General features: G+C 49.6%; 1 protein-coding gene across 3 annotated transcripts in view; it reads left to right on the top strand.

Annotated features, from left to right (window-relative positions):
* The first annotated feature begins 2,294 nt into the window (after positions 1 to 2,294).
* Positions 2,295 to 22,290, top strand: part of CACNG5 (calcium voltage-gated channel auxiliary subunit gamma 5) — a 57,333-nt gene continuing 37,337 nt past the window's right edge. For 2 of the 3 annotated variants that reach the window (XM_063617534.1, XM_063617533.1), the window contains exon 1: positions 2,310 to 2,426. The gene's annotated coding sequence lies outside the window, so the exon portion shown is untranslated. Of the gene's footprint in view, positions 2,427 to 22,290 lie in introns of all 3 variants that reach the window. The other variant, XM_063617535.1, reaches the window with a different exon arrangement.

The following is a 22,290-nucleotide window of genomic DNA, read 5'->3' as shown; positions in this document are numbered from 1 at the left end:
CCAGCCACTAGCTTCCCTTTTAAAGGGTGTTTTCTGCAACCAATTGATCTGTTATTTCTCCATAAGCATTGCAAGATGATCCAGAGAATAGGGTCACACAGATCAAAAAGGGGGCCTATCTAGGGGGCAAGTGGACATTCTGGGATTGTTCAATTAGCCCACAAGGGAGGACATTCCCTCTTCCACCCACCCCTTTCCTCACACCCAACACCAGGCAGTCTGCTCACCCCCACTCCATACACTTACTCTTCAATGGCTGGAGGACATGGTGACGGCCCGCAGAGGTGACCCACAGGGCATGGATCTCAGGCCGGGCTCTCTGGGCTTTGCTGGGAAAATGACATGCAGACTTTGCAAAAGGCACATCTCCTGGGTGCTTTGCCCGTTTTCGTCTTTTCATTTCATTGATCCAGCTCCCTCTGAGGTTTTCTTTGGTGGTTTTCTCCTTGACAGCTTTAGTCTTGGGGAGATGTGTCCAACTTCCAGTCATTCATTCAGCAATACTATGTGCCTACTGTGCATCAGACTTTCTCCTTTTAAGGGACTCCCAGCATAGTTAGGGAGATTGACAGTAAATTCATCATTGTCATACTGGTGAGAGCTGTGCAAGAGGCTCCTGGGACCAGAGACGAAGAAGAAATCCATTCTTGGATTTCCATCAGGGTATTCTGGGGGATAGAGAAGAACACTCTTGGGGTAGGTGGGAAAAGGGAGAAAAAGCAGAAAACTGCATAGGCCTAAAATGCTGTGAATAGACACGTGGTGTATCCTTTCCAAAAACCTTCAGTTGTCCCAACTCTACCTGGTCCCATTCACATGTGACAAAGTGCTCCCATGTCAGGAGACCTCAGCAACATAGACGCTTCTATAAGGGTTTCTGCCCTACAGTTTTAAACTAATATGTTCACTGCTGATGTCTCATTATTTAGCAACCAACTTTGCCCCCAAATATTTCCACATGCCACATCTCTGACCCCCTCTTGGTCTGCAGGGATTTTACAGATCTTTGAGGGAAAGCTGCTGGTCTGTGAGCATCTGCATCAGTGTGCCAGACAAAGATATTGGTCAGGCTGTCATTTCAAAGCAATAAAGATGTGTGGCTATGCAGGCCAGGAAGAGTTAGCCCTTGGGTCCCCCTTCCAACCTGGCTGACCACACTGGCTCCAGCTGCCACTTTCAAATTAGTCATAGATTAACAAACATCTATTGAGCACCTATTGGGTGTCCAGGACCCAGAGACTAAAGGAGACATAGAACCTAAGAAAGGAAGAAATGGGCCGGGCGCGGTGGCTCGCGCTTGTAATCCCAGCACTTTGGGAGGCCGAGGCGGGCGGATCACGAGGTCAGGAGATCGAGGCCATCCTGGCTAACACAGTGAAACCCCGTCTCTACTAAAAAAAATACAAAAAATTAGCCGGGCGTGGTGGCGGGCGCCTGTAGTCCCAGCTACTCAGAGAGGCTGAGGCAGGAGAATGGCGTGAACCCGGGAGGCGGAGCTTGCAGTGAGCCGAGATTGCGCCACTGCACTCCAGCCTGGGAGACAGAGCGAGACTCCGTCTCAAAAAAAAAAAAAAAAAAAAAAAAGAAAGGAAGAAATGTTTTAATGTTAGTTGCCACCATTTATTGGACATATATTTCCATTTTACAGTTAAGAGGGACAAACACTTTGCTTAAGGCCACACAGTACAAAAGCATAGTGGGGCTTTAAAGCCTCAGATTCTGCACCTAGACAGGCCTGAGCTGCAATCCTGGCTCTGCCATTTTCCAGCTGTGTGTCCTCAGACTCCTCACTTAAGTGCCCTGTGCCTCAGTCTTCTCATCTGTAAAGTGGGATTTGTGTGAGAATTAAATGACTTAATGCATGTGAAGCTCATTGAACGCTTACACTAGTAAGTGCTCAATAAATACTAGCTGGCATTGTTGTTCTATCATCGTCATCATCATCATCATCATCCTCCTTATTTAAAAGCAGCAGCAACAGCAGAGGCTGCAGCCCCAGCTGCTGGAATTTGAAGGTGAGTCTGACTCCAGGCAGGGCCTCCCAGCCCTATGCGAACTCTGAAAGCCTCTCCTCTCCCACGCCAGCCCCCGACTCTTCACCTGTCACCCCCACGAGGGTGCTCACCCCAGAGGTGCTCACCTCCCAGGCTGGGAGACCGCATCTGACCGGTCCCAAACCCCGCCCGCAGCTGGCAGCGCCGAGGTGGGGAGGCCCCGCCCTCGGCCCCGCCCCCTGCCCGCCCCTCCCTCTCGGGGTCCGGGGCGCGAGCTGCGGCGGCGGCGGCCACGGTCACTGGCGCCGAGCGGTTCCGGCTGACTGGACGGGGCGGGCGTCCCGGGCAGCCTAGAGCGGTGCCTCCCGCCCCTCGCGCCCAGCCGGCGAGGGACATTGGACCTGGGTCGGGGGTTGCGGCCGCTCCAGCGAGGTAAGAGCCGGGAAGACCGGGAGAGACCACCTCTTCCATCCTCGGGGGTCCCTGGGGGACGGTCTCCCACCGGTGCTGGGCCGCGGCGCCGGGCTGCGCCCCCATGACGGCCCAGCCAGGGGCAGAGGCCGGAAAGCCCCAGCGATCGCGCACCCTGGGACAGTGTGGTGGGGAGCGCCGGCGTGTGTATGCGCGTGTGCGTGTGTCTATCTGTCCATCTGTCTGTCCCAAGGATGTGTCGGGGGAGATAATGACGCCCCCTCTTTGCAGTCGCTTCTAGGCAGTTTACCCACGCCAAAGCTGAGGGCAGACTTTTCCACGACGGACTTGAATGGGGCTGGCAGAATTATCTGGATAATGCAGGAAGGGATAAGCCCACCACCACCTGTTGAGCTGGGCTGTCGGCCTATGTGGGTCCAACTCCCCGCTTATCACAGCCTGCAGGGTGGCCTCATTTGTCCAGCTTGTGGGACCCGGGGCTTCCTTCTCCTGCCTGTGAGGAGGGTTGATAGGAAGAGGTGTCCCTGCCAGGAGCCACTGAGCAGAGATGGACTCGAGGGGGTGATCAGTGTGGTGCGATGGGGACTCCACCGCAGGTGCTGGGCGTGAGGTGTCAACCCCCTAGGCACACCCCAAATTTGGATTTCCCCAGTCACTCCAAAGCCTCTCATTGTGATTACCCGATCTCTGCTCTCATCCTAATTTGGCAGTTGATGAAGGTGCAGCTTGTTAAAAATGTTAAAGTGAAATCAAATTATCACTTCCTAGGACCGAAAATGATTTGAGAAATAATTCCGGGAGCCTGGCTGGGGAGGAAAGAAGCTCATATTCTGATGAGCTTCTCCAGGGCTGCCCCGGGGCTGCCTCCGGTACCTGCCAGGCACATCGGTGGTTGAGGAAGCCCTTGTTCCCAGAAAGGAAGGATTCACCCACTTCGCACTGGATTATCAGTGACTGGGTTAGAGCAGGACCCAGGACAGGATCCCCAAGTGGGAGCTGTCTCAGTTTGACAGATGTCACATACAAGCTGTCACCGAGGCTGGCTTCTGCTCCACATCCATCCTGGGGAACACAAGATGGGGCTTCCCCTCCCGGCGACCTCACACCCATTCCCCTCATTTCCACAAACCTCAAGTCTTGATCCATTAACAGCCAGGATTGCCTGGGTGTGGGTGTGGGACCTCGATTGGCTCTGATGTCCTGGTTTCAGAGTATCTCAGGACCACAGGCATCTCAGTGGCAGGTTGGTGGCACCTCTTTGCAGACCCTGTAGCCAGCCCCTCATGCCGAAGTCTCCTGCCTGCCTGAGAAGCCCTAGCTTTGCCTCACTTCTCTGCTAACACAGCCCCTGGAGGTAGCTGGGGGACACCTCATCTCAGGGCCAGGTCCCCAGGGTGCCTAACAGGGTGAAATCTGTGCTTGTGCCTGAGACCTCCCCACCCCCAAACCTCCTCCCTCTTGTCATGTGGAAGGCAGTGGATGTGCTGAGGGGCTGGGTAGTCCAGTTCAGCGGAAGATAGGGAGGTGGCCCTGCTGCAGCTGAGGCTGTTGGTGATGTGAGAACCCCAGCATCCTGGCTGGCTGCACCCCAGGCCCCACAAGCCAACAGCAAGCTTGAGGGAGCTCAGCCATTCTCAGGCTTGTCAGCTGGGGCTCTGTGACTTGGTGCAGGGGAAGACTGGCTGAATTGTTCACGCTTGTTTGGAAGAGACTGGCCTTAGGTTGTTGTGGAAAACGTGAGCTCCAAACCCTGCTAGGTCCCTGACTGTGTGACATTGGCCAACTTACAGAATGCTTGGAGGCTCAGCTTCCTCATCTGTAAGATGGGTCTGGCAGGGTGTTTTGAGAATCAAGTAAGGTCACGAATGACAGTGTCCATTTTACTGGAGGTGGTTCAGGGCTGGTGTTGTGGCCTCTGCTTTCTCTAGCCCCCAGCCTGACTCTCTGACATTGGACTTGAGGGAAGTGGCTGTGTAGCTAGGATCCCTCATGCCATCCTTAGAGGTGGGGGAAGTGGTGTGAATTTTAGTACCAGGGTAGCTCAGAGATTGAGCTTGGATTCCCAAAAAGTGAGGATGGAGGATGTAACCCAGTCTCCAGCAAGCTCTGCCTCTGCAGGGAGCTGGCACTTCTGTCCCCAGCTTCTGCCCCGAGCCATTGGTGCCCTGGGCCCACCCCACACAGCCTTCTGGCTCATTGACACTTGGCACGTGCCTGCTCTGTCATCTTATTCTGAGTTTTGGGTCAGTCCTACTCCCTGGCAGAATTGAGACCAGCTACTTGAGACTTCAGGGGCACCAGGACAACCCCTGCCCACCAAATATCATCCTGTTCCCCCAAACCTAGCCATCTGATGCTTAATATCCCACCGTTAGAGACTTATTCCTGTGGTTCACAGTCTTATGTCAGTTACTAATCCTTAGCATCAGTGACTTGTTTAGAAGCTTTCAGGACCTTGGAGAGGAGAGAAAGAGCAGGCAGAACAGAGAGGAGGGAAAAAGAAGCTTGGGGAGTGTAGGAGAGAGAAGATTGTACTTTGCCAGCCTCACAGTTCTGCAGAGACAGGCCTAGCTCTAAGCTCAAGAAGGCCCCAGGGAGAAGGAGAGGCTTGGGGCGAGGGGGAAGGGGTCGGCCTCAGGCAGAGAAAGTTGTGAATATCAAGTGGGAATTCTCGGTGTGAATACAGGGTGGGTGCCAGGCCTGTGGCTGGGTGGGGCTCCGGCAGCCTGTTCGAGAGGTGAAATAGTCCCTGATGCAAAAGCATCCTTTCTTTTCATGCTGCTCTACCCGCCGCTCAGAACACTCCACGTGGGGTTTCGTGTGTTCTATGGGTGGTGCCCTCTGCATTAGGAGAGGCTGGCCTGGTCACGCTGGCTGTTTAAAATTGTCAATGATAATTTGTTAGGTCAGCAAAATGACAGAGTATCCCCTGCCTGGCTGTGCCTCCCTGAAAATTCCCCTGTCACTCCCCTTGCCCTTTCTTGAAAGAAGCAAAAACGGCATAATTCACTCAGACCCAAGAGTCTCCTAGGCTGAGAGTGGCCTGGGGAGAGCAGAGTTCGGCTGGGATCACCCTGAAAAGGCCTGTGGAAGTGATTCCTTTCTCAGTTGGGCACAAGGTCCTGAGTTTTCCAGTGTGGGAGCAAGCAGAAGGGGGGACGGAGGGGTGAGAACTGAGAGTCCCTGCTCATGGCAGCCCATGGCCAGGCTCCTTCTGGGGAGGAGAAGGCTGGCATCACCTGGGCGCCCAGGGGGCTTGATGATGTGGACTGGTCCTGGCTGGTGAAGCCCCAGCAATGAGCAGTTTGCTGCCTTTTCTGGATGCTCCAGGGGGCAGAGCCTGGACCAAAAGAAGATGTTTTAAGTCAACAGTATGACCTATTGGCCATGAGCACCCAAGGGACCATCCTTAAGGATGATTCTCGACCACATCTGTTCTTAAATAATAACAATGACAACAATGATGATAGCAGCTCCTCAGTCTTCCATAATGAGCGTTTATTGAGCACCTGCTATGCATGTGCTGTCTGCTGTTCTAAGTAATGGAGATATGACTGGAGTATTATTGGCATTTGGGGCTGCCTTGTTCTTCTGTTTGGTGCAGGGGAGGCTGTCCTGGGCAGTGTAGGATGCTCTGTAACAGTGCTGGTCTCTATCCATGAGATGCCAGTAGCACCCCAGTCCCTCACCCATTCTTTTTTTTTTTTTTTTTTTTTTTGAGACAGAGTCTCACTCTGTCACCCAGGCTGGAGTGCAGTGGCGCGATACTGGCTCACTGCAACCTGCGCCTCCCGGGTTCAAGTGAACCTCCTGCCTCAGCCTCCTGAGTAGCTGGGATTACAGGCATGTGCCACCATGCCCAGCTAATTTTTATATTTTTAGTAGAGATGGGGTTTTCCCATGTTGGCCAAGGTGGTCTCGATCTCCTGATCTCGTGATCTACCCGAGGATCCCAAAGTGCTGGGATTACAGGCATGAGCCACCACGGCTGGCCACCCCCACCCATTCTGACAACCAAAAATGTCTCCAGAGATTGCCAAAAATCCCCTGGGAGGCAAAGTAACCTGCTGTTGAGAACCTCTGGGGATACAGCTAGAAAGAAAGACAAAAATCAATCCCGTTTCTTAGGAGCAAGTATTCCACAGAGCAAAATGAACAATACATATGCTGTAGGAGTAGAAAATGGAGGAGGCTGCTTGGTGAAGTTGCTAGAAAGGTCAAGCAGGGTCAGGGTTTAGAGAGCACAGGTGAGGCAGGGTTGCCATTTTCGAAAGGAGCCCCAGGAAGGGCCTCACTGCACAGGTGACATTTATTAGAGGTGGGAAGGTGGGGAGAGAGCGAGAAGGGGAGAGCTGGGAAAGAGCTTCCAAGCAGCTGCAGGAAGAGAAAGTGGAGGAACATGGAGGGGGTCAGTGAGTCTGGGAGGTGGGCAGTGTGGGAACAGCTGGGTGGGCTCTGATGGGCCCCCCATTACCGAGGGCTGTGAGCTTTCTCTGTGAGTAGAAAGGGGAGGTCAGTGAGCGCTCACTACTTGCTAGGCACAAACGCCACTCTAGGGCTGTTCCGCGCACGTGCACTGAAGTCCTATCAGGTAAGTGTTATTCCTTTACTTGATTGCTCAATTGAGAAAAGCAAGGCCCAGAAGGGTTAAGGAATTCAGGCAGCACTGTTGGGGCATGAGCATGGGCAGCCCACTCTCTACTGTCCACACTAAAATGTGGACTTCGGAGCCACACAGAACTGAGTTCAAATCCCAGCACAGTCTCTTCCTAGCCAGGTGGCCTTAGACGAGCCACAGAATCTCTCTGGCCCTCAGTTTTCTCTGGGAACCAGTGATCCCCGCTTTGCACGGCTTTTGTTGGGAGTGCTGTCCTCAGTGCCCCCTCACTGGCCCCCTCTGTGTGCACCCGTGCCAGAGAGAAGTCAGAGGGCAGGTGGCCCCCTCCCAATCCACCCAGCCATGGGCGCGTGCTCTGGACTTGTGTATCTATCCACCGAGCTGCAGCAATACCGTCTGCTGAGGTCAAAGCCGATATCCCAGGAGGTCAGGGAAAGTTAAGCGCTCCCTCTCCCAGAGCTGAGGAGGAGGTGTGGCCCTTTCAAAGTCAGCATCTCCCGGGATCTTCAGGGCCAGCCTGCTGGGTTCCCTCTGATGAGGCTGCCCCGGCTTCCCCAGGAAGCTAAGCCTGAACCCAAGTTAGGGATCATGGCGCTGAGCAGGGGCAGCACAGGCTCCGTTAGCAAGATTCTGTAGCCTCAGAACCCCTAAGACTTAAATCCGGAGGGCCTCAATGAACCCATCTGGCAGGTTCACATTATCCCAGAGGCACATGTCAGAGGCAGGTTCATCACTGAAAATGTGGGTTTTAAAAATACCCCAGAGTTGAAAAACGAGAAGCAGCTGCTGGTATCCACAGACACCTCCCCAATAACTCTCAGTGTCGAACCCCTCTGCTCCTCTTGCGTGGGGATGTCTTCCTTGGGGATGAACTGCAGTGACAGCGAGACCCCAGGAAGGAAGTTTCCTGGGACTGTCGGGCACACCGGTGTGTCGCTGTGTGCTCCAGATGTGTGAGGTCCCTCTCAGGAGGTGTGTGCGTTTGCCAGTGTGTCTTTGTGCATTTGCCCTGTTTGATCCCTGAGTAAGTGGCTATCGGAGTTGGTGTGTCCTCCAGAGCCTGTGGCTTCTGATGATGGTGGGATGTTACAGCCATATGACTTTGCTGGGCAGGCCCTGTGAACCTCAAATATCTGAGATAGGTCTCAGTTAATTTAGGAAGTTGATTTTGCCAAGGTTGAAGACGTGTGCCGGTGACAGCCTCAGGAGGTTCTGATGACATGTGCCCAAGGTGGTTGGGGCACAGCTTGGTTTTATACATTTCAGGGAGCCATGAGATATCAATCGATATATGTAAGATGTACATTGGTTCTGTCCAGAAAGGCAGGACAAATCGGAGCATGGAGGGGGCTTTCAGGTCACAGGTAGGTGAGAGACAGATGGTCACATTCGTCTGAGTTTCTGATTGGCCATTCCAAAAGAGGCAATCAGATATGCATCTATCTCAGTGAGCAGAGGGGTGACATTGAATAGAATGGGAGGCAAGTTTGCCTTAAGCAGTTCCCACTTCACTTTTCCCTTTAGCTTAGTGATTTGGGGGCCCCAAGATTTATTTTCCTTTCCCAGCCCCATCCAGGAGAACATCCTCAAACACCCACTGCTGGGAGTGGCTGCTTCCACTCACCTGAAGATAATGCCCAGCAGGTGGCAGCCCTTTCTGTACCTGTCCAAAGGAGCATCCTACCCAGCTGTCTCCCACTGCCCTAGGCAAGAAGAGACGGGCAGGACAGCAGGGATGCCTCCTGCCCAGGAATCTTCTCAGGGGGCTGCCACAGGAGGAGCCCTGGCTTCAGGATGGGCAACAGGAGACCGGGGTTTGAGCCCCAGTGACTCTCAGTGCATGAGCTTAGACAAGTCGCCACACTCCTCTGGGCCTCTGCTTCCCATCTGTAAAAGGACGGGATGGGAGAGGATTCATCTTCTCCACAACCTATTTCTGGAACGTCTGCTCTGTGTCAAGGGTCAGGTGTGTTTTATGGAATTAAACTGTCCCTCCCTTAGAGGGTTTCCTGTCCAGAACCTCTGAAGGTCCTCCAGCTCCAGAGCTCAAGGGACTGTGAATTATTTGAAAATCAAGCTGGACAGAGGCACCACGGAGCAGATAGAGCTGTGGAGCCAAGTGAGAAATCAGAGTATCTTCCATCACATGAAAAGTAAAGGCCAGAAGAGGGTGCCACTTTCCCAGTGTGGTTTAGGGGGGCTTCAACTCCCTGCTCTCTCTGGCCCCACTGCCCACCATGCCCTCACCTTTACTGCCAGATGGGCTGGGCTGGTGGTCTGCAGAGGAAGCCTGTGAAATAGAAAAGCGATTCCAGGGTGGGGGAGTGGCTTATCAGCCTCCACCAGGCAAGGCAAGGTGGTGAGAGGGTCGCATCCCGGCCTGGGAGGGTTTATATCTGGCCTGTACCACCCACTGCCCCAGAACCTTAACCAAGTTCCCTGCTGGCTCTTGCTCAGTCTTTTCCATGGGTAAGACAGATAATGAGAGCACTGTCGGGAGGGTTTGTGGTTGTTGCAGATAAAGGAAACTTTACAGATGAGAAGCCCAAGGCTCAGAGAGGTTGAGCCACTGCCCAGTTACCCACTTAATAAGTGGCAGTGCTGAGATTTGAACCCAGGTCTCTTGGAAGTCAAGCCTGTGGGCTCTTTCTGTTCAGTGTAGCTCAAGCAAAAAGGCAGAGTTGATTAGAGGCCTTAGGTGTGTCCTGGAACTCAAGGATGGGCCTCACAGTCCGATTTCATGACAACCCGGAATCCGGAGTTAAAGAGAGGCAGGACTGACAGCTCTTGCAGCCTCTCTAACATCAGGGCCAGCAGACCGAGTTTCCTCTGCAGACCTCAGGCCATAAGAGCCCCAGGCAGCCTGATGGACCTTAAAAAGAGATGGGCACTTCCTAAGAGGAAGCGTCTGATGGGGCTGGCTACGTCGGGTGTTCACGTTTGGCCAAGCAGCTGGGACCAGGCGATGTGCCTATAAGGACCACTGCTAGGGTAGAGGGGTCAGTTCTTGGAGAAAGAGCAGGGACTGTGGGGAGCAAACAGGCCAGTGGGCAAGTGGGACAGATGGCCTATGAGTTGGCTGAGTAATTTTCTAAAGCACTGTCTTCAGTCCTGCATGCCAGCAACTGGAAAGAGGCTGATGTGTTAGGACATTTCCGAAAGATGGTGGCCAATGATAACTCCCACCACTTTGGGAGCATCTAGCTTCTACTTGACACGTATTGCACTATTCAATGGAATCCCCTACCATAGTCTTGGTTGAGGGTATTATGATTCCCATTTTACAGATGAGGAAACCAAAGCTCAGTAGCTTGCCTACAATCCCATGGTTGATAAGTGGCAAAGCCAGGATTTGAACCTAGGCCCTTCTGATGCTAATGGGGGCAAGCTTTCACTGCGCCACTCTGAAGTCCAGCACCTAAAGAAGTAAAGGCACCAAACAAAGGAGAGGAACAGCTTGGAGGGCAAAGGGGGACAGGACATTTCAAGAGCTACAGTTTGGACGGAAGTTGCTCATGCTTCAGGGACCCTTGTTGCTTTTGGTTTTTATTTTCTGGTTATTGAAGTAATTTCTGTTTCTGGCACAATGTTTGGGAAATGAGACCTATCTCCGTAATCCCAGAGAGTAAATCTGAATTGGTAGGAAAAGACCTTACCAGGAGGCAGATGTGGTGCAGTATTGGGCAAACTTCTGCTCACGTAGGGTTAGCTGATGGGAAGTTTCCCATCTTCCCCTGCATTTAAACCCAGGCTGCCTGGATCACAGTGGAGCAAGGATGCTGCAGGGGGTGGTCCTGCTCCAGAGTTGGGACTTCCACGAGCCCTTCGTGGGTGGAGACAGCCTGCTCCCAACTCAAAGGCAGCTGGCATAGTGGTGAAGGTCAGGTAGAGGGTGCTGCTCCTATCTGGAAAGAAGCCAGCTGTCAGCCTGGTCCTGGGTGGGGGGAGGCAGGAACCACTGGAATAAGCCAGTGTTGCAATTGCTCTTACACTGGGTGCTCTCAAGCAAAAGAGTACAAGCTGCTCCTGGAATTTGTCTCTGTGCAATTTGGCATGGGGGACGCAGCTGGGAAGAAAGAGGACCTTGACTCGGAGGGGAGAGAGCCTGGGCTGGGGGGTTGTCCATACTCTCTGGGGTCTGGAGTGATGAACCAGATGGCAGATCTGTGCTGTCCCTTCCAGAGCCAGATGCCTGCAGGAGCATGGGTCACTGGTAGTTCTCTGATAGGAGGTAGCAGGACGATAGAGTAATTCTAGGAGCTAATACTCATTGGGTGCTTATCACTGTCAAAGTCTTTGTAAGCATCCTGTTGTCTAATCCTTATGAGGTACACCTTATCATCATGTGTGTTTTCAGAGCAGGCATCCAGCTCTGCTGTAAGCATTAGCTCGGGAATTCAAACCTGGGCTATTAATCACTAGTCCTGGGACCCTGACATATGCACTGTGCGGTGGACAAAGGGAATGTGGGATTTGGAGCTCAACTGTTCCATGTGGCCTTAGGTGAGTCATTTTACCTCTTTGAGCCTCAGTTTCCTTAATTCTAAAATGAGAAGGAGAGCAGCTACTATATAAGGTTGACATGATGATAAAATTATAAAGGAGAAGACAGATGTCATACAAGAGGTCCTCGATATATTGGCAACCACTCACTTTGTCTTCCTGGTGCTGTGGACACAGAGTTCATCATATCTTCTCCATATTGTCTGAACGAGGCTCAACCGAAGTTTGTGGCTGGGAAGAGCGAAGTTAACGGGTCCTTATAGACCACGGTGTCAGTGATCTCGGCCCCAAAGCCATTGTGTGCAAGGGAATGGCTATGATGATGACAAGTTCCTACTTTAGATTTCCCATACTGAGTGCTCTACTGAATGTCTACAAGGTCACTATCATGAAACACATTTTATAGGTGAAGAAACTGAGGCACAGGGAGGTTAAGTAACTCATCCAAAGTCACCAAGCTCATAGGTCCAGGATTTGAACCTCAGGAGCCCATGTTCTTTCTGAACCCTTGGAATCTGTGAAAGGCAAGTGTAACCAAAATGTCTAGCATAGGGTCTGACTCTTCCAAAATTCTCTTCTCTTCATTTAAAACAAAAACTATTCCTCAAAGACACATGCACACGTATGTTTATTGCAGCACTATTTACAATGGCAAAGACTTGGAACCAACCCAAATGCCCATCAATGATAGACTAGATAAAGAAAATGTGGCACATATACAGCATGGAATATTATGCAGCCATAAAAAGAATGAGTTCATGTCCTTTGCAGGGACATGGATGAAGCTGGAAACCATCATCCTCAGCAAACTAACACAAGAATAGAAAACCAAACACCACATGTTCTCACTCATCAGCGGGAGTTGAACAACGAGAACACATGGACATAGGGAGGGGAATATCACACACAGGGACCTGTTGGGTGGGGGGGCAAGGGGAAGGAGAACATTAGGACAAATACCTAATGCATATGGGGCTTAAAACCTAGACGATGGGTTGATAGGTGCAGCAAACCACCATGGCACATGTATACCTTGTAACAAACCTGCACGTTCTGCACACGTATCCCAGAACTTAAAGTAAAATTTAAAAAACAAAAAACAAAAAACTATTCTATATATGGGAACCAGGTGATGGAATGGACTAGCTCAAAGATCAGCTTTTCCTGGAAGCTTTCCCAGATGTTACCCAATTAGGGGACCTTGTCTGTGCTCCCGTGGCATCCCCAGCACACCTCCATCAGCCAACTTGCCCCCTGCACTGCCAACATTGGTGCCTTCCCAGCTACCCCACTAGACCAGGGGATCACCAAAGGGATATTACTGCCTGCTTGTTAAATAGCATTCATGCCATGGTCACTGAAATCAATGCCCAGTGTCTCCTTTGCCCTTTGGAGATCTGCCTTGGCCCAAAAAGCTTATGTCCCCCAGTGCTAATCACAGACCTCCATGGAGGTCAGTTATTAAGACCTTCAAGGCAAGTCCCATCCCTGGGGTCTTGTCTCCATCCACTCTGGGAGGCAGGGAGCCACTTGACCCACAATGTGCAGTTGCAAGACCTTAAGGACCGGACCTCCTGCCTCTTGGGGCTCCAAGACCAGGTGACATGTGAAAGGACGTGGCCAACAGAGGCACATTTTCTAACAGGAGGGGTAGCTGAGGGAGGCCGGTGTTTACTGAGCCGTTACTTCGTGGCCCACTCTATGCCAAGCACTTCGCTTCCAGTCTCCTTTAATATCCTCCCCCAGCAACCTCCCTGACCCTCATAATTGCTTGTATGCATACACTTTGGGTATGCGTTTTTTTAAATCGTGGTGAATCATATTCTTTGATATAAATAGATGCAATATTTAGGGGTTTTTATTGTGGCACAATACACATAACATAAAATCTACCATTTTAACCATTTTAAAGTGTGTGATTCAGTGGCATTTAATACATTCAAATGTTGTGCAACTCTCAGCATTCTCTAGTTTCAGAATATTTTCATCACCCGTGAAGCAGTCACTCCCATTCCCTCTTTTCCCAAGTCCCTGGCAACCTCTAATCTGCTTTCTGTCCCTCTAGATTTGCCTTTTATGGACACATCACATAAATGGAATTATAATCATACAACAAGTGACCCCTGTGTCTGGCTTCTTTCACTTCACATAATGTTTTCAAGGTTCATTCATGTTGCAGCATGCATCCGTGCTTCCTTCCATTTTATGGCTGGATAATATTCCATTTTATGGACGTATCACAGTGTGTCCATTCATAAAATGGAATATTATCTAGCCATAAAATGGAACGAAGTGCTGCTCATGCATGCTACCACACGAATGGAAATTTGGGTTATTTCCATCTTTGGACTTATGAATAATGCTGTGATGAACATTCATGTACAAGTATTTGTCTGAACACCTGCTTTCAATTCTCTTGGGTATATCCCTAGGAGTGGGGTTACTGGATCATCTGGTAACTCTGTGTGCAACATACTGAGGTGCCACCAAACTGTTTTCCACAGTGGCTGCATCACTTTATGCTCCCGCCTGCAAAGTATGAGGGTTCCAATTTCTCCACATCCTCGCCAAAACTTACAATTTTCCTGAAAACCTTTCAAAGTGTGGTTACCCATATTTTACAGATACACACGTGGAGGCACTGAGCAGTGAAGCAAACTTGTCAAAAGCTACACACCTGCTTGGTGGCAGAGCCAGAGTTTGTGCTCAGGGACTGTGCACACTTAGCTACCAACCTGTTTACTTCGTGGCTCTTGTGAGGCTGAGAAGTCAGAGGCTTGAGGCTTGAAGGAGCTCCATTCTGTTCTTGGCTCCTGTCTGTGCATCTAGCACCCTCTGTCTCCCAGAGTGTCCCTTGGACTTCTGTACCTGGACACAACTTGCCCTCTAGAGGCCCCACTCATGGGCAGTAAGTGTTGGTGTGCCAGAAAGCAACAGCTTCTATATTAGTCCCTTTTCATATTGCTATAAAGAAATACCTAAGGCTGGATAATTTATAAAAGAAAAAGAGAATTAATGGACTCAGAGTTCCACATGGCTGGGGAGCCCTCACAATCATGGCGGAAGGTGAAGGAGGAGCAAAGGCACATCTTACATGGCGGCAGGCAAGAGAGTGTGTGCAGGGGAACTGCCCTTTATGAAGCCATCAGCTCTCGTGAGACTTACTATCCCGAGAACAGCACGGGGAGAAACCCACCCCCATGATTCAATTACCTCCCCCCGGGTCCCTCCCATGACACATAGGGATTATGGGAGCTACAATTCAAGATGAGATTTGGGTGGGGACACAGCCAAACCATATCACCTTCCCCCTAGGGTGATATATCCAGATACCCCTCACCCACCTTCCCCCAGCCAGGGCCCTAGGAGACAGGGGACTTCCTATGTAAATCTCACTTGGTCTTAAAATAGGTATCTGTTCCCTGGTGGGCAGCCCTCCCTTGCACCTCTTCATCCCAGAGGTGAAGATGACTGGGCCAAACTCACCTTGCTCTGCAGAAGGGGCGTGCCAGGTGCTCTGAGGCCTGCAGATGCACAGCACCAAGGCCAACTCCCTCCTTCCAGGGCACAAGGCATGTCTCTGATGGAGCCCAGACTCCTGGCTGGGGTAGGCTGTGAGTGATGGGGTCAGGTGGGCCCCCACCAGCTTCCCGGAAGGAGTGTTGTTTCCTGGAGAAGGGTGGGATTTGCTCTGTGCATGGAAAATGTCTTTTTTTTTCCTCACCCTTCATGTCGGGACAACCTCGTTGCTCCCACCCACCTTCAAATCCAGCTCCACCTGAGATTGCTGGTAGCAGGGGTCTTGATCTTTTTTCTGAATCTGAACCTGACAGCCCAGCCCTCTGTGACTGGTTGCTGCCCACTCTGCATCCTTCCTGAGGGACATTGCTCCATTTCTGGGTGTCCCTGTGTTCTCCCCTCATTGCAGTCCCACAGGAAACTTCCAGAAGTTCCAAATACCACGGACGCATTCCCAAGTGAGAAGATGGAGGGCTCCATAGGTGACCGAAGTTTCAGGGACAGCACACCATTGAATGTCACACCATCAGATGGGGGCTGCAGGGCCAAGGCCAGAACCTGGCTTAATCAGCAGTGGGGACAGTCCCAGGTATGGACTGGGCCCTACGTACAGTCACCTCGTATTCCCTACCACAACCCTGAAACAACACTGGGACTATCCTCACTGAGGACAAACCTTTATAGATTCAGACTAAAGTGTTACTGGCTGATAGGACCGTTTGCACCACTTGGATTTCTGCTCAGTTTTGAAGGCATTTGAGTCTGAGTTGGGTAGGAGCTTTTACCTTGGCAAGGGAGATGAATTTGAGGTCCTGGTAGTGGCCCTGCTCCCCTCCTTGGACCTTCTCCCTCAGCCCCTACACCAGCTGGTGACCCACGTTCAGACCCTGCTGAGCAGACCCCAGCGCTGGATGCAAGGAGAAGCCAGAAGGTCTGACCTTGACCTTGGGATTAACAGTGTTTTACCCAGTGCTTTCCTATGGGGCTGTGACCTCCTTGGCTCCTTCGATTAAGCCTAGGAAGATGACATTATGAGTGACACAGACGCTGAGAGGGGTGTCCTCCCCAGGATGGCCAGGGCAGGACCTGAACTTTGTGCCTTCTGGGGTGCGATCAGATGAATAGGCTGCCGCTGTGTGCATTGATTGAGTGCTTGTTGTCAGCCCTAGAGCCGTCAGGCCATGGCTGCCCATTAAGGGAGTACCGCTGGGTTCACCCAGCTTCAAGATCAATTCATGTCAAAACTGCAGCCAACATTTTCCCCATCTGCCTCTGCGGAGGGAAATAAACCAGGGGAGGCAGAATACAGAGACATCATTCCCGGTGATCAATTTCCTCCGCCCCCTCTTCCCTCCGGATGGGAACGGCCGTCTCCATCCTGATGGATGCATTGTTGTGGGGAGGGTGAGGAACACTCATCCTCTGAGGCACCCGGGGTTGGGGGCAGGGGTGGGGGGAGCCGCACTGGGATGGGAGGGGCAGAGGAGGAGGAGGCCAGCAGGCCAGATGGAGCCAGCCCAGGAAGGCAGGGCAGGAACGCAGAAGGCAGCAGTGTTCCCACCCCGGGAGGGCAGATCCAGCAGTGGGGTGGTGGCCAGGAGCCCCTCACTCAGGGTGCCCAACCCTGAACCTGGGGATTACACTTTCTGGCTGAGTGGCCTTGGGCTGTGTTCTGGGATCTGCTTGGGGAATGCACCCTACCTCTGCAGGCTGAATGACTGAACACAGGTGGGGGACCACATCCCAGAAGGCACAAAATTCAGGTCCTGCCCTAGCCTCCCTGGGCAGGACACCCCTCTCAGCCTTTGTGTTCTCACAGGTGAGATGGATCACGCCACCCATAATGTCATCTTCCTAGGCTTGGTGGGAGGAGCCACGGAGGTCACAACCCCATAGGAAAGCATTGAGTAAAACACTGTGAACCCCAGGGTCAAGGTCAGGCAATGTAGGCGCACACACCTCTGTGACGTATCCTTTCTCCCTCTTGCCTGATGATTCTGCTGTTGCCTTTCCAAGCTCCTGGGTGTGTGATCTTTTTGCGGTCAAGTGGTCAAAAGATACAGTTTAGAAATTAAATAATTAAGGAAGAAGAATTAAAATCCCCTAGTGCTTCAGGAGGTGGGTCCCGGTACAACTGCCAGTCAATCCAGCCTGGAGCCGAGTTCAGTAGATCACAAAGGGGTCAGGAGAGGTGAGAAAGCCCCTGCAGCCAGGCAGCCCCTCGGGTCTCGAAAGCAGGCTGCAAGTGGACTCCACCCCAGCCTGTCTTCCTGCCCTCCATTCTGCAACCCTTTTGTGTCTTCCCTTGAAAGACTTCTCCCCATCCCTGCTCTTTTGGCCTCAGACTGAAATGGACTGGGGGAGGGGGTCTGAGGACCCCATTAATGGCCTGCTGAGCTCCATGTGACTTGGGCATTTGCAGGCAGAGGTCAGTTGTCCATTAAACGATGGAACTGAGCACTCCACTTAGCAGTGTATATGGGACACAGTTAAATAATGAAACAAAAATAGAACATTGCAAAAGCCGGGGGCAGGCTGGCTTGTGCCCCAGGAAGAAGCAGAGAAAGCCATCCCAGGGAGAGGGGAAGAAATTCACTGTTGACCTCCCTCTTCCATGAAATGCTCTAGTTTAAAGTATATTTTTTCTTTACATATAGGTTATCTTTTGTTGACTTTTAAAATTAAAGTTCACGTATATATACATATACAAATACATATATATACACACACACACAATGCAGTTGGAAAAATAATTTGTGCTCATTGCAGCACACTGGGAAATGCAGAAGAATAGAAAGAGGCAGCTTTCCCTCTTCTCCATCCATAATGTGGGGTTGGGGGTGTTAGAGCTTTCCAATACCACCCCTAGGAAAGGGAGGGGGATAAAAAATATGTACTGAATTTGAGACTACTAGTTTTGGCAGCGGAGTACCAACTGTCAGCACTTCGGAAGGTTTTAAAATACATCATTGACTTATAAGAGAGAAGGAAATCCCCAGGGAGCTGAAACTCAAAGCCTTGAGTGTGTGAGCTAATGCTAAGGAGAACCAGGGGGTACTGGATCCAGATATGTGCCATCATAGCTCAAGTCTGGAATTGTAATGCCCACCCATGGACTGTAAAATGCGGTCTTGGGCCCCGGCAAGGCCAGAAGTTGGCACTGAGACTCCCCCTCCATGAAGGGGAGGCTAAAATTTGCCAACTACCAGCCCAAAATATTGCCAGGACATTTAGCTCTGCCCAGATTCTCGAGGAAGGTGGAGGAGGGTCTCCTCCAAAAAAAACAAAGACTGAAGAATGAGCTGCTCACAGGTACAGAATCTAAGTTTCTAACACCCTCCAGGGAGAGAAATCCTGAGCTAAGAATTTAATTTAAAATCAGATCCTGGACTGATGGAACTTCTAGCTCATCCAGCTGAATCAAATCCAAAACCACTTTCCAGAGAGTCTTCCAGGACCCAGAGTACATAGGATTCCCATAGGGATGGTTAGGGGGAAGCCTTGCTGAAGATGAGCTCACAATAAAAATTACAGACCACATGAGGGCAAGGTTTAACCTTGAGGCAACTTAGTACAGACAGCAAATGGGGAAATTAGCACTTCAGAAACATGGTTGTAGAACAGTGTGGAAAAGTCTATAAAATAAATCCATTGTGTTTAAAACAACAAGGAGATAAAAGGAGCAGAAACCATATTAAAATAACGAGCAGATTTCTCATCAGCAACAATGAAATAAAGATAAACAACAAAATCTAGAGCTGGTTGTTTGTAAGAGCTGAATAAAATTGCCCAAACTGAGGAAATATCAGAAAAGGAAAAAGAGAGAGAAAACATAAACAATACTGGGAACGAGAAAAAGACTAAAATGATATGTAGGATAATCATTATTTAACACCTAAGAGAATATCATGAGAGAGTTTATGCAAATATGGGTGACTTTCTGGGAAGTCACTCAAAAAGATATAGAAAACCTAAATAGATTGTAGCCATTAACACAATTGATAATGGTTAATCTTAGGTCTTGATCCAAGTGGATTCAGGGACACCTGGATAGCTGATAAAGCATTGTTTCCAGATGTGCCATGAGGGCGTTTTGGCAGGAGATTGGCATGTGAGTTGGACTGAGTGGGAAAGATCCACTCTCAGTGTGGATGGGCACCATCTAATCAGCTGGGGCCTGGATAGAACAAAAAGGCCGGGGACAGGCAAATTTGCTTTCTTTCCCCTGGAGGTGGGACACCACCTTTCTTCTGCCCGTGGACATCAGAACTTCAGGCTTTCTGGTCTTTGGACTCTGAGACTTGCACCAGCAGTCTCCCGGGTTCTCAGGCCTTTGGCCTCGGAATGAGAGTAGCACTGTAGGTCTTCCCTGGTTCCGAGGCTTTCAGAGTTGGGCTGAGCCACAGTGCTGTTATACCTGAGTCCACAGCTTGCAGGCGGCCTGTTGTGGGACTTCTCAGTCTCCGTAATCATGTGAGCCAATTCCGGCAGCAAATCCCTTCTCACATATGTATATATCATCTCCCATTTCTGTCTCTCTGGCGAACCCTAATACAAAATTGAAGCAGAATTAAAATATACCCACAGAAAGAAACAGGCCCACATGGTTTTACTTGGCAAGTTTTACCAAACCTTTAAGAAACTGAAAATTGCTGTTTTATGCAAACTTATTTAGAAAGTGAATATCACTTTTAAAAAGGTATAATTAGTATATAATGAAATTTACCACTTCTAGGTATACAGTTTGATAAATGTGTAATCATGATAATATAGAACATTTCAATCACCTCAGAAAAGTATCTTGTGCCTCTTTGCAGCGAATGCCCTGCCCTCTGCTGATCTGCTTTCTCTTCCTATAGTTTTGGCTTTTCTACAAGTTCATATAAAGGAAATCATACAATATGTAGTCTTTTGTGTCTGAACTCTTGCCTGCCTGCCTTCTTCCCTTCGCTTCCCTTTTCTCTCCCTCCCTCCCTTCCTTCCTTCCTCTCTCTCTTTCTCTCTCTCTCTTCTCTCTTCTTTCTCTCTTCTCTTTCTCTCTTCTCCTTCTCTCTTCTCCTTCTCTCTTCTCCTTCTCCCTTCCCTTCCCTTCCCTTCCCTTCCCTTCCCTTCCCTTCCCTTCCCTTCCCTTCCCTTCCCTTCTCACAATCTTGCCTAGGCTGGTGTCAAACTCCTGGGCTGAAGCAATCCTCTCGCCTTGGCTTCCCAAAGTGCCGGGATTACAGGTGTGAGCAACCATGCCCACCTGTGCCTGGACTCTCATTTGGCATAATGCTTTTAAGATATCACCCATGTAGTTGTATACATGAGTAGTTTATTCCTTTGTATTGCAGAGTAGTATTCTATATACCACAGTTTGTTTATCTATTCACCAGTTTTGGACATTGGGGTTGTTTCTAGTTTGGGACTATATGAATCAAGCTGCACTCGGGTGTAAGTCTTTATGCAACCACAAGTTTTCATTTTTCTAGGAGTTCCACCTAGGAGTAGAATTTCTGGTTGTGTGGCAAGAGCATGTTTGACTTTACAAAAAGCTGCAAAACTGCTTTCCAAAGCAGTTGTACCATTTTGCATTTCTACCAGCAACATATGAGAGCTGCAGTTTCTCCAAACCTTCTCCAATATTTAGTATGGCCAATCTTTTTAATTTTAGCCATTCTAGTATGTGTGTAATGGTATCTCATTGTGGTTCAACTGAAACTTTGATGATGAAACTAAACAGATTAAGAGTATATATGTAAGACAACAAAAGCAAGCTATGTCCCAGTAATGCGTGGGTTGTTTAACATTACAAAATCTATAAGTATAATTGAAATAAGCACATTATTTCAGTAAATGCAGAAAAAAATGGCAAAAATCAATATAATTATAAAACAAACAAAAACAAAAACAAAACCTCTTTGCAAACAACAGAGAACTTCCTTACCCTGATAAGCTGTATTTTCAACAAATATCACATGTAATGGTAAAATGTTAGAATCATTCTCTTTCAAATTAGACAAGAATATCACTGTCATCACTTTTATGTCATGAAGTCCCTAGACAGTGCACCAAGACAAGAAAAAAAAGAGGTATCAGAATTAGAATGAAAAACTACAAAACTATCAATATTCACAGGCTATATGCTCATCCTCATAGAAAATCCAAAGGAACCTTACGCAGCAAAGTTGCTAGATACAAGACCAACATACGTAAATCAATAATAGTACAATACCTTTAATTTAAATTTAAATTTAAATTTAAGAATGTCTCAAAAGTTAGCATTAAAAAAGTGAAAAGGCCGAGTGCGGTGGCTCACGCCTGTAATCTCAGCACTTTGGGAGGCCGAGGTGGGTGGATCACAAGGTCAGAAGATCGAGACCATCCTGGCTAACACGGTGAAACCCCGTCTCTACTAAAAATACAAAAATTAGCCGGGCATGGTGGCGGGTGCCTGTAGTCCCAGCTACTCGGGAGGCTGAGGCAGGAGAATGGCGTGAACCTGGGAGGCACAATGCAGTGAGCTGAGATCATGCCACTGCACTCCAGCCTGGGCGACAGAGCCAGACTCTGTCTCAAAAAATATATATATATATAGTGAAAAGATTGGGAGGCTGAGGTGGGTGGATCACTTGAGGTCAGGAGTTCGAGACCAGCCTGGCCAACATGGTGAAACCCCATCTCTACTAAAAATACAAAAAATTAGCTGGGCATGGTGGTGGGCACCTGTAATCCTAGCTACTTGGGAGGCTGAGGCAGGAGAATCGCTTGAATCTGGGAGGCGAAGGTTGCAGTGAGCCAAGATTGCGCCACTGCACTCCAGCCTGGGCAACAGGAGCAAGACTCCATCTCAAAAAAAAAAAAGAAAGAAAGAAAAAAGAAAAGAAAAACTGCAGACTGTGCAGAACGTTTCAGCACATACCTATGGCAAAATATTAATATCCACAACACCTCAAGAACTCCCATAGATGAATAAGAAAGAAGATGAAGAATCCAATAGAAAAAAAAATGGGAAAAAGACATGAACAGGTGTTTCACAGAAACGGGAAGAGAAAAATGGCCAAACATAAAAAGATACCCCATATCACCAGCAATCATAGAAATGCCAGTTAAGATGACAATGGAATATCATTTGATTCTCACTGTGATTGATAAAAATTAAGATATGTGACAATACCAAATGTTGGTGAGGATATGAAGGCATGAGAATTCTTACATACTGCAGGTGGTAGAACTACACTGAAA

The sequence above is a fragment of the Symphalangus syndactylus genome, chromosome 14 (assembly GCF_028878055.3).
Source record: "Symphalangus syndactylus isolate Jambi chromosome 14, NHGRI_mSymSyn1-v2.1_pri, whole genome shotgun sequence".
Taxonomy (NCBI): domain Eukaryota; kingdom Metazoa; phylum Chordata; class Mammalia; order Primates; family Hylobatidae; genus Symphalangus; species Symphalangus syndactylus.
The sequence above is the reverse complement of the archived record's forward strand: the minus strand, read 5'-3'. Positions and strand labels throughout refer to the sequence as shown.